Raw genomic sequence first — 11,943 nt, forward strand, 5'->3', positions numbered from 1 at the left:
TGATAGGAAAAAGTACTAAAAAAAGCTGAAATCAAATGCAGTAGCCCGGAGGCTTATAGGCAGCATCATTTGATCTCCTTCATATGGAAAACCATGATCCAAATCCTCTGCTCCTACTTGAGTTAATTATTGAATAATCAAAAAATAAAAATCTACATAGTAGCCCCTGTCCTCAGCTCCCCCCTTCCATATTGGTCAATCAAATGAGTATAAAAATATTACAGGGACCATTAATTAGGTAAATTAACATATATCTAAAAATTCGATAAATTAAAACTATACCTCCCATTAGTTTGGGGTGATTTGAAATTAAATTTTTTATTTAAAAGAGTTCTCATTATAGTCCTAAAATTTTAAATTATTTAATATATTCACTCACTTAGAGAGTTATAATATTAACTAGAAGTATTGGGGAAAATAATAAAACAAGTAAATAAATTGCAAGTGCCACTTATCGAGCACTATTATAAGACTTGATATATGTAAGGTCCATTTGGGAACAGTTTATCTATATCTATATATATATAATAGCAGAAGCTGAGAGAAAGTGGGTTCCTACATTTAAGGAGAGGGTGACAAATAGGAAAAAAGACTCCTTTAAAAACTGACACATACACAACTTTAAGTTAAAATACTCACACGGTACACCGTTTCAGGATTCTAAAGATTTTGACTTTTACTTCTACGGCCTTTAAAAGCCTCTCCGCTTTTTCCATTTGTTTTGCAAGGGTAAGACCGTCTGACAGTGATAGTGTATATTTTAAAATAAAAAAGGGGTTGTGGGGCCCGAAATCTGAGGTCCCAGCCCACTTTGTATTAGAAGCCCAAGCCCAGGCCGAAGAGCCTTACTGCTAAGGACGCGCAATGAAAGCTTCTCGAAGGTCCACAGATGTGGCCAAGGACAACTTTGCGCCCAACATCTTACAGAAAGGCCTGAAGAAAAGGACAAATTCAGTACAAGATAAGCACAAGGGGGAAGGCTACCAACGCCTTAATGTGGAGCCCAGCGCTTGACAAACCCACACTCATATCCTGCTATCCAGCCTTCCCCAACCACTCTGACGTGAGGATTGATAAGACAAGTAATCACCCTGAACAATGAGAAACGGACACGTGGGTGAAGAGTGGGAAGGAAATACTAGTATAAAAGGGAAGCTCGTCGCATTGACAGGGGGGGCTTCCCAGGAACCAGAAAAGAGGGGGAGAACGAACTCATAAAAAGGAGGATGGTGAGGACGAGACGCTCCTCGGACCAATTCCGAGGAGATAGATCTTCACACCCTATCCGTATAAGGCTTAGCCACTCAGGCCAGACCCATCTTCGGATGGGCTTCCATGAAAATCCCGACGAAACCGTTGCCCAACGATCAAGGTCTAGCCTTTTCCAAACCCACTCTCTACAAATCGAATTATTTGAACCCTTTACACACAAGCCCAATGTCATCCTTGGGTCGTAAAAATCGTGTCCTTACAGGGGTTAAAAATAAGATTAAAAAAAATGTCACAACTAAAAAAATCTAGCCCCTTCACATCAGTCTTCTTAACATTTTCTCTCTCTAAAAAAACCATGGCGATACTGTGATAGAGAGAAAGAGTAGGAGAAAAAAAAAAAAAAAAAGAGAGACAGAGAAATAGAGAGGCAAAGAACGGAGAAGGAGAGAGAGATCGAGAGATCAAAAACTACAGTTTGCAAACAAGAATGAAAAGATGTCTCTCACTTCCTGTCAAATTTCTTCATCTAACTGTCCGCTAATTTCTTTCCCTGGAATAAGAAGAAGTAAGGAAGATGAAGCGTCAAGAACGAAAAGGAGTCAAGAATGAAATAGAGGGGCAGAGATGAAGAGAAGGGCACCACCCAGATCTTCGGCCATCACCGTAAGCCTCCACTCACTACCCGACTATCAGAATCGGAATCGCTACTGGTATAGCTCTATTTTAAATTTAAAAATTTAGGGTTTTTGGTTTTTATTTGGAGAACCAATTGGGTATTGATTATGATTTAAATTGGTATTTTAGGTTAGATTCGGTTTTGATTAAGGGATACGGAGATAGAAGAAGCAAGCAGAGTTTGTAGGCGCCAAGAGAGAAGAAATATCAATGGTTGGCCATTGCCTGTTCCCTCCCCAGGTGGGCCATCGGAACCGCAAGCACACATGAAGGAAAAACTATGACCATACGCCACCCAGATCGTCAAAATTGGCACCGGTACAATTTTTTTTTCCCATTTTTTAGATTTGGCCATTTGGGTTTTTTTTGTTGATATGTTTAGATTTGATTCGTTTTTGTTTCGGGTTTTTGGGTGCTTCTATTTCTAATCTTTATGAAAACATTGAGATTAAATAAGTATAGGATTGAAATCATTGGGTATTTCCGTTTCTAATATTTATTTTCCTTTTTCAATCTTATTTTAGGTCTTTCTGTCGGAACATCATACACCCAGATAGAGTCCGTAAGGCACAGAGAGACAGGCCGCCGTATACCTGTAACCGGTAAAGTTATTGTTTTTGGTTTTTTCCTTTTCATTTTCAAATCTGGGGTTTGAATATGATTTAGGTTTGAATTTCTTGGTTGGATTGGTTTAGATTTAGCTATTTCAATTAGATTTGGTTTTGAGTTAGGCTTCCATTAGCATGGCACTGATAGGTAATTTGGCCAGTTGTTAATTTTTAACATTTTAAATTATTGTTGTGTTAGTTCTGGCTTGAATTAGATTGGTTTGGTTTTGAGTGATCATTTACGAAATTCATTACAGTTAGTAATTTTCCTCTTTTGAAAATTGAGACTGCTAAGTTTTTGAAATTGATAGCACTGATCAGCTTTGCTATGCCTAAGATATAATCAATATATACATTTTATTATATGCTTACAAATTGTTTGATAAAATTCTGCTGTTTTTTAATTCTAAAATTTATTTTTATTGTTTATAATTTAAGTTTTATGATGTGTATAATTCTCCCAATAGTACCTAAATGATTCAAATCATTGGCTTCTTTCTCCCTCAGGTTTGTATCAGTTTATTTTATAGTTTCTTTTTGTTTGTATGGAATCAATAATTTACTTCTTATTACATAATAATTGTGTTAATTTTATAATCATTGTGAAACTGAGGGTGGGAGAGAGGGACTTACTTTTAATGTGATATAAATCAAAGCTTAATGAAAGTTTGGGCAATGATGGAGTTATTTTTAGGAGGAGCATGTAATTCAGCAACATAAATATACCTCTGTTTGGAAGAATCTCAACTTTTCAGTTAAAATAGAGTGACAATATTTTGAATATGATGATTGTTTTTGTAATATCTCCTGTTTAAGGTTCTATTTTTCTTTTTCTCATACAGGTGGTGTGTACATGGGAAAAAGGGATTTTGACTCTGATATAGAATGCTTCAGGTTTTTTCTAAATCTGGTGTTATTAATGGCAAGGCACTGTTGACAGGCTTGATTGTTCTGTTTCTAAACATAATAATAGCTATTTGTTCAGGAGGCATTCTATACTGTTGGTATTGGAGTTTGGATAAGGAATGCAACTGATGTCTATTTTTCTTAAATGGCACTCTATTTTTGTTAGAGAGGTTCTGAGGTTCCCATGGTCTAGATTTTTTATGATTACGTGGAAATACAATATTGTTTTCTCTACAAGATTCCAGAAATTATCATGTGGCTTTCTATTTCTGTTGTTACACTTGATGTGATTAATCAGTGCTTACCTTTGGAATCCTGATGTGTTGTTGAATTGTTATCCTTCATCTCTATATTTTGTGTGTATATATATATATAGTAAATTCATTATTTAGTTTTTTTTTTTTTTTTGGTTGGTTGTAATTTCAACACTCTTTTTGCTATAACATACAGCTATTTAGACAATTAATTCATTTGGTTTCCTTACATGTTTTGTGTTGATTTCTCAGTTTATGCAGTTACTTCTTTTCATTTGTAACATGACTTAATAATGTAGTCACAAGAGCAAGCCTATTTAGGTCCTTATTCATGTGATCAATGCTACTTTGTTGTTGCTTTTCTACTTCTTAATGTTGCATATTGAAAACAAATTTGGGAATGTTGAGTGAACTTCCATTATAAAAAAATAAATAAATAAATAAATAAGGAAGAAAAAATAAACAAAAGAGAGATCCAGAAGAAGTGGATGAACATTATAAATGTTGGCTAATTTTGTTTTAATTAGATTTTTTTTTTTTTTTTTTTTTTGGTTGGGGAGCTGTATTAGTGATTGGGTTCTACAGGGTTATTAAAATGAGTACTAGGTGTTCGATGAAATCCTGCAAAGAACTTGGGATAGAAAAGGTTACGTTTGGGTTATTCTAAAACAAAATTAGAGGAACTGGATTGAGTTTATTAAAAATTAAAAATTATCCCGCACATTGCGCGGGTTAAACACTAGTTTAATTAAAACTGAAAACTTTTTGCTAAAAGTATTGTAGATAAAACTAAAAGATAGCTGAAATATTACCGTGAAACTCATGAATAGTACCAAAAAATGCAATAAGGCTTATAAATAGTAGCAAAAATAAACTAAATAGTAAAAAAGCTGCCCAATATAAGGTTATTTCAAACACAACCATAGTCTTTCGTTGAAAAAAAAAAAATAAGCACAAAGAAGAATACAACAATGATAACAATACCAATGCAACACTAACATATTAAACACTGATTGATCAAGGAATCGGTTTACATGGTGGCATAGAACCCATTTTATTATTTCTCATAGATAACAAGACCAATATATAGAACACTGATTCAACTACTTACCCACAATCAGTTTTGCCCTAGCATGGCCCTCATTGATTTGGAATTGCTCCCCTAAGCCAAAATGAGCCATGAGTAACCAAACAAAAGAAATAAGTTGTCCACCTTTACTTGTTGTGCATGGGTAGCTGGCCTGCAATGAGTAGCGGCATAGGATAACATTTCCACCCAAGCTTTGCTTATTATCTTCCATTTGTCATCATTGTCATTGTTATTGTTATCCAGTTTGTTCAGCTCTTTGGCCAGCATACATGCATCAAACAATATAGATTTGCTTCTATCTCCCTTTACATGAACAGGCTTAACTTTTGTATCCACATCAAGGATTTTCTCACAGGCTTCCTTTACCTGACCTTGTTCTAAAGCCCTTCTACTAAAGAATTTTTCAGCCTCCGCACAGGTATCCCGAAATCTTATTTGCCCTATACCAGCCACAGCGGACATCATAGTAGGCCGCATCACTAAAAGATATATCATGTAATCTGATAGGAGCTTGCTGAAATGAATGTAATCTATTCCTTTGAAACTAACAGAACTGCCAAGTCTGCCATCTCCGCTTTCGTGGGCGCACTCTTTGCAGAGTGCAGTAGCAACGTGCCACAACAGAAGGCTCTCTTCAAAAGTAACGTTTTCAATATATATAGTCCTCTGTTATCTTTTGATACACTTCGGCCACCTGGCCCTCCCATTGTCCCTCTTGGATTACATAAGCACCTCGAGCTGAGCATATCCTCTTGGTAGTTTCGGTATCCTCGGCATCTTCTGATTTCCTCTTCAGCTCTTCAGAGATAAATTTCCATAGCTTTCTAGGGAGTCGGTGGCTAGACACATACCTCCCCTCAGTTACTAACTCCCTAGCACCCAAATAATCAATGACCTTATCGATGTAAGGCAAACAACACTCAAAGATAGAGCTCAAATAATGAATGCCTTTCTTAACGAGGCTAGGATTGTTTTTGAGTGGATATGGACGTAGCCTGAGGCAATATTTTATCAAATTAAAACTGGACACAGATTCAGATCACCTTCGAATTAGTATACACGTACCCAATACTTCCTCCTCCTTGTATTTAAACCACCTCATCTTCTTGAATTTAAGATATGTTTCGGCAATCGAAACTAATATTCCCGCTCCCTTCTTGTTGCTACTGATAGCAGCCATAGTCCAATCAGAGAAAATGAGCATGATGAGAGCAATAAAATCCAGGCAAATGGCGCCACCTAACAAAGCGTAGGTAACATTTATATTGAAGAGGAAAAATTATGCATGACGAAGCTATCTGGACGGAGGTGGCACGGACAGACGTGGCATGTACAGACCGAATGGCCATGTGGCATCCAACCCATTATTATGTGGTCTCCAAGGAACCTTAAATGGAAAATACTTGCGACACACAATTAGCCCTGGTTTGTAGAATCCCAACATGAATAGAATTCTAGAATATACACACATTAATGAGTATCTTCCCCATAAGGAAAAGACTTATTCCGCAAGCAAAAGAGTCTGGCCCTACGCGACTATAAAAACCCAAAGACCCTCAAGAAAAAGGTACACACAATTTCGCTAAACCTCATACTCTCTAACATTGTTAAGGCTCTCTTCTGACTTAACCTTCGGAAGGTCTTTGACCGGTACCACACTGGTACTCTCTGTAAGGTCTTTTTCTATGTTGGGCAGGTTTGGTATCGAGCGTGTTGGAACCGTATGACTCACTGGTATTTTTTCGGCATCATCAGTTGGCGCCGTCTGTGGGAAATACGAGTAATCAGTCATTGCTTTATCCCTGAGATTAAAGGTCGTACGATCCAAACTCGATCGATGGCATCAGCCAACCAAGAAACTGGAAATCCCCCCACTGTTGTAGAATGACAACTGCAGACACTCTCGGCTGCGATCGAGCGACTTACTCAACAAAATAAAGCTCTTATGCTACAAAACCAAGTGTTGGAAGTGCAAATTAAGCATTCGCAAGAACATCAAGTCTTATCGCATGATCAACGTAGAAGTGGTCATAATCACTATCCACCCCTTCGAAATATTACAGAAGGGAACGACAAATAGAAGAGAAGACTGATGACTACAATACTATAGGACGACGAACGATTGGCCAAAGAGAAGGCAAGAGGCCTAGACACTCTAATAGCCGACTCGTTCGCTCCACCCCACTAAACGCTCCTATTGACCATATACTTACACTTATCAAAGACGACCCCATGTTGGAATGGCCGAGGAGGATGAATGGGGATCCAAGCAAGCGATCAAAGCACCAAATATTGACATTACCACCATGAACATGGACATGACACAAAGGAGTGTTATGATCTGAAACAACAAATAGAGATCCTCATAGGCCAAGGAAAGTTGCAGTGAACTGGAGCAACCCAGCAAGAGAGACTTGATGGGCAAAAGCTACCTCACCCTTAGAATACCGAATGCCTAAAGAATATTTACTCTACTTGCGATTAAAAAAAAAATGCGAACAACCAATACCGCCTACCCTTCTAAAATATCTCCGAGGTAGTACCGATCATCAAAGTTGCCAAGGTGACGAACAATTTGAGAGATGATCAACTCAAGTAGCGAAGGCAAACATGGAAGGGGGGGCAATAGACGAGGAATATTTGTACAATGCATTGGGTGGACGGTCACTATACTAAGTTACCTACGGGTAGAAGCATGGCCATAGTCACCTACGAGTGGACGGCCACTACACTAAATTACCTACAGGTAGACACATGGCCAAAGTCGCTTACAGGTGGACAGTCACTACGCTAAGTCACCTACAGGAAGACGCATACCCAAAGTCGACTTTGGGTGGACGGTTGCCATACTTAGTCGATCCAAAGTGAATGACCAAAAAGGTGACAAGGTAACACTTAGTCACCTCCACAAGTCCACGGCCCAAGGTGGACGTCCAACAAGGTGATAAGGTAACACATAGTCACCTCAATAAGTCCACGACCCCAAGTGGACGACCAAAAAGGTGAAGAAATAACACCTAGTCACCTCAACAAGTCCACAACCCAAGGTGGACGTCCAACAAGGTGACGAGGTAACACTTAGTCACCTTAATAAGTCCACGACCCCAAGTGGATGACCAAAAAGGTGACGAGGTAACACTTAGTCACCTCAACAAGTCCACGACCCAAGGTAGACGTCCAACAAGGTGACGAGGTAACACTTAGTCACCTCAATAAGTCCAGACCCGAAGTGGATGACCAAAAAGGTGACAAGGTAACACTTAATCGCCTCAACAAATCCATGACCCAAGGTGGACGACTAACAAGGTGACGAGTTAACACTTAGTCGCCGACCCAAAATGGACGACCAAAAAGGTGACGAGGTAACACTTAGTCACCTCAACAAGTCCATGACCCCAAGTGGACGACCAAAAAAGTGACGAGATAACAATCAACTCAACAAATCCACAACCCAAGGTGGACAACTAACAAGGTGATGAGGTAACACAATCACCACAACAAGTCCACGACCCAAGGTGGATGTCCAACAAGGTGACGAGGTAACACTTAGTCACCTTAATAAGCCCACGACCCCAAGTGGACGACCAAAAAGGTGACGAGGTAACATTTAGTCACCTCAACAAGTCCATGACCCAAGGTGGATGTCCAACAAGGTGACGAGGTAACACTTAGTCACCTTAATAAGTCCACGACCCCAATTGGACGACCAAAAAGGTGACGAGGTAACACTTAGTCACCTCAACAAGTCCACAACCCAAGGTGGACATCCAACAAGGTGACGAGGTAACACTTAGTCACCTCAATAAGTCCACGACCCCAAGTGGACGACCAAAAAGGTGACGAGGTAACACTTAATCACCTCAACAAATCCACGACCCATAGTGGACAACCAATAAGGTGACGAGGTAACACAGTCACCACAACAAGTCCACGACCCAAGGTGAACGTCCAACAAGGTGACCAATAAGGTGACGAGGTAACACAGTCACCACAACAAGTTCACGACCCAAGGTGGACGTCCAACTAGGTGACGAGGTAACAGTTAGTCACCTCAAAACGTCCACGACCCAAGGTGGATGTCCAACAAGGTGATGAGGTAACACTTAGTCACCTTAAGAAGTCCACGACCCAAGGTGGACGCCCAACAAGGTGACGAGGTAACACTTAGTCACCTCAATAAGTCCACAACTCCAAGCGGACGACCAAAAAGGTGATGAGGTAACACTTAATCACCTCAACAAATCCACGACCCAAGGTGGACGACTAACAAGTTGACGAGGTAACACTTAGTCACCTCAACAAGTCTATGATCCCAAGTGGATGACTAACAAGGTGACGAGGTAACACTTAGTCGCCGACCCAAGGTGGACGACAAATAAGGTGACGAGGTAACACTTAGTCACCTCAACAAGTTCACAACCCCAAGCGAACGACCAACAAGGTGACGAGCTAACACTTAGTAACCTCAACAAATCCACGACCAAAAAATGACAACACAAAAAGTGGACGGACACCAAAAAAAAAAAAGAATAAAAAAAGGGGACGGATGCATGTCCACGAAAAAAAAGTGGACATGCATGTCTATGAAAAAAAAAAAAAAAAAAATGGACGGATGCATGTCCATGAAGAAAAAGGTGGACGGACAAAAAAAAAAAAAAAAAAAAAGAGAATTGAATGGATGCATGTCCAAAAAAGTGGACATGCATGTCCATGAAAAAAAAATGGCCGAATGCATGTCCATGAAAAAAAGGTGGACGGACAAAAAAAAAAAGGGACGGATGCATGTCCAAGAAAAAAAGTGGACATGCATGTCCATGAAAAAAAAAAAAAAAAAAAAAAGTGGACGGATGCTTGTCCAAAAAAGTGGACATGCATGTCCTCGAAAAAAAAAAAAGGTGTGACGGATGCATGTCCATGAAAAAAGGTGGACGGACAAAAAAAAAAAAAAAAAAAAAAAAAAAGAAATGGACGGATGCATGTCCATGAAAAAAAGGTGGGAAAAAAAAAAATGATGACAGGGTAACACTCAGTCACGTCGGCAAGTTCACGACCTAAAGTAGACGGAAAAAATACCTTAAGAATGGGACGCTAATAGAGGACTACAACGCATCCCGAAGGTTGAAAGTTCGGGCATCACACGTCCCGGGGGTAGTGTATCAATGGCCTACCGTGCAGAAGGATGCCCAATCCTACGTATAAGCATACAACAAATGCCAACGCTGCAATAAGACCTCAGGGCTAAACACTATAAAAGGAAGCCGACGGATACGTAATCCTCATCCTAATGGGATGGATCGACAACCAAGAGTACCGACGACCAAGGATGCCAACGGCACCTGATTCTCATTTAAAATTTAAGTCTTTCTACCTACGGGTGGAAGGACGAACCAAGTCACTCACGAGTGCCTTGGTCAAAATTTAAGTCTTCCTACCTTCGGGTGGAATTATGAACCAAGCCACCAGCAAGTGCCTTGGTACGAAATTTAAGTCCTTCTACCTACGGGTGGAAGGACAAACCAAGTCACTTACAAGTGTCTTGGTCGAAATTTAAGTCCTACCTACGGGTGGAAGGACGAACCAAGTCACTTACGGGTGCCTTGTTCGAAGTTTAAAGTCCTACTACCTACGGGTGGAAGGACTAACCAAGCCACCAGCAAGTGCCTTGGTACAAAATTTAAGTCTTTCTACCTACGGGTGGAAAGACGAACCAAGTCACTCACGAGTGTCTTGGTTGAAATTTAAGTCCTTCTACCTACGGGTGGAAGAACGAACCAAGTCACTCACGAGTGTCTTAGTTGAAATTTAAGTCCTTCTACCTACGGGTGGAAGGAGGAACCAAGTCACTCACGAGTGCCTTGGCCAAAATTTAAGTCTTCCTACCTTTGGGTGGAATTATGAACCAAGCCACCAACAAGTGCCTTGATACGAAATTTAAGTCCTTCTACCTACGGGTGGAATGTCGAACCAAGTCACTCACAAGTGCTTTGGTCAAAATTTAAGTCTTCCTACCTTCAGGTGGAAGGACGAATCAAGCCACAGCAAGTGCCTTGGTACAAAATTTAAGTCCTTCTACCTACGGATGGAAGGACGAACCAAGTCACTCACGAGTGCCTTGGTCAAAATTTAAGTCTTCCTACCTTCGGGTGGAAGGACGAACCAAGCCACCAGTAAGTGCCTTGGTACGAAATTTAAGTCCTTCTACCTACGGGTGGAAGGACAAACTAAGTCACTCACGAGTGCCTTGGTCAAAATTTAAGTCTTCCTACCTTCAGGTGGAAAGACGAACCAAGCCACTAGCAAGTGCCTTGGTACAAAATTTAAGTCCTTCTACCTATAGGTGGAAGGACGAACCAAGTCACTCACAAGTGTCTTGGTCAAAATTTAAGTCCTTCTACTTACCTACGGGTGGAAGGACGAACTAAGTCACTCACGAGTGCCTTGGTGAAAATTTTAAGTCCTACTACCTACGGGTGGAAGGACCAACCAAGTCACTCACGAGTGCCTTGGTGAAAATTCGAAGTTTTCCTACCTATAGGAAGACAAACGAGCCATGTCACCCAAAAGGGTCTTGGTCAAAATTTAAGTCCCCTGCGCCATAAATAATATTAGGCCAGCCTGTCAAAGACTGACAAGTCTCTCAGGATCCAAATCGAACCGTCACCCCACGGGTCCTTCCACTCCGAGATCATGGACCCATAGGGTGAAGGGGGCAACTGAAGAGGAAAAATTATGCATGACGAAGCTATCTAGACGGAGGTGGCACGGACAAACGTGGCATACAAACCGAACGGCCACGTGGCATCCAACCCATTATTATGTGGTCTCCAAGGAACCTTAAATGGAAAATACTTGCGACACACAATTAGCCCTGGTTTGTAGAATCCCAACATGAATAGAATTCTAGAATATACACGCATTAATGAGTATCTTCCCCATAAGGAAAAGACTTGTTCCGCAAGCAAAAGAATCTAGCCCTACACGACTATAAAAACCCAAAGACCCTCAAGAAAAAGGTACGCACAATTTCGCTAAAGCTCATACTCTCTAACATTGTTGAGGCTCTCTTCTGACTTAACCTTCGGAGAGTCTTTGGCCAGTACCACACCGGTACTCTCTGTAAAGTCTTTTTTTGTGTTGGGCAGGTTTGATATCGAGCGTGTTGGAACCGTATGACTCACTGGTGATTTTTTCGGCATCA

General features: G+C 40.4%; 1 long non-coding RNA gene across 1 annotated transcript; it reads left to right on the forward strand.

Moving 5' to 3' along the window:
- Window positions 1-1,851: 1,851 nt before the first annotated feature.
- Window positions 1,852-2,088, forward strand: LOC115970792. Its single transcript, XR_004087151.1, has 2 exons — window positions 1,852-1,922; window positions 2,022-2,088. It is a non-coding gene; the product is annotated as an uncharacterized LOC115970792 (long non-coding RNA).
- Window positions 2,089-11,943: the final 9,855 nt, after the last annotated feature.

This window comes from Quercus lobata, chromosome 12 (genome assembly GCF_001633185.2).
Source record: "Quercus lobata isolate SW786 chromosome 12, ValleyOak3.0 Primary Assembly, whole genome shotgun sequence".
Classification (NCBI taxonomy): Eukaryota; Viridiplantae; Streptophyta; class Magnoliopsida; order Fagales; family Fagaceae; genus Quercus; species Quercus lobata.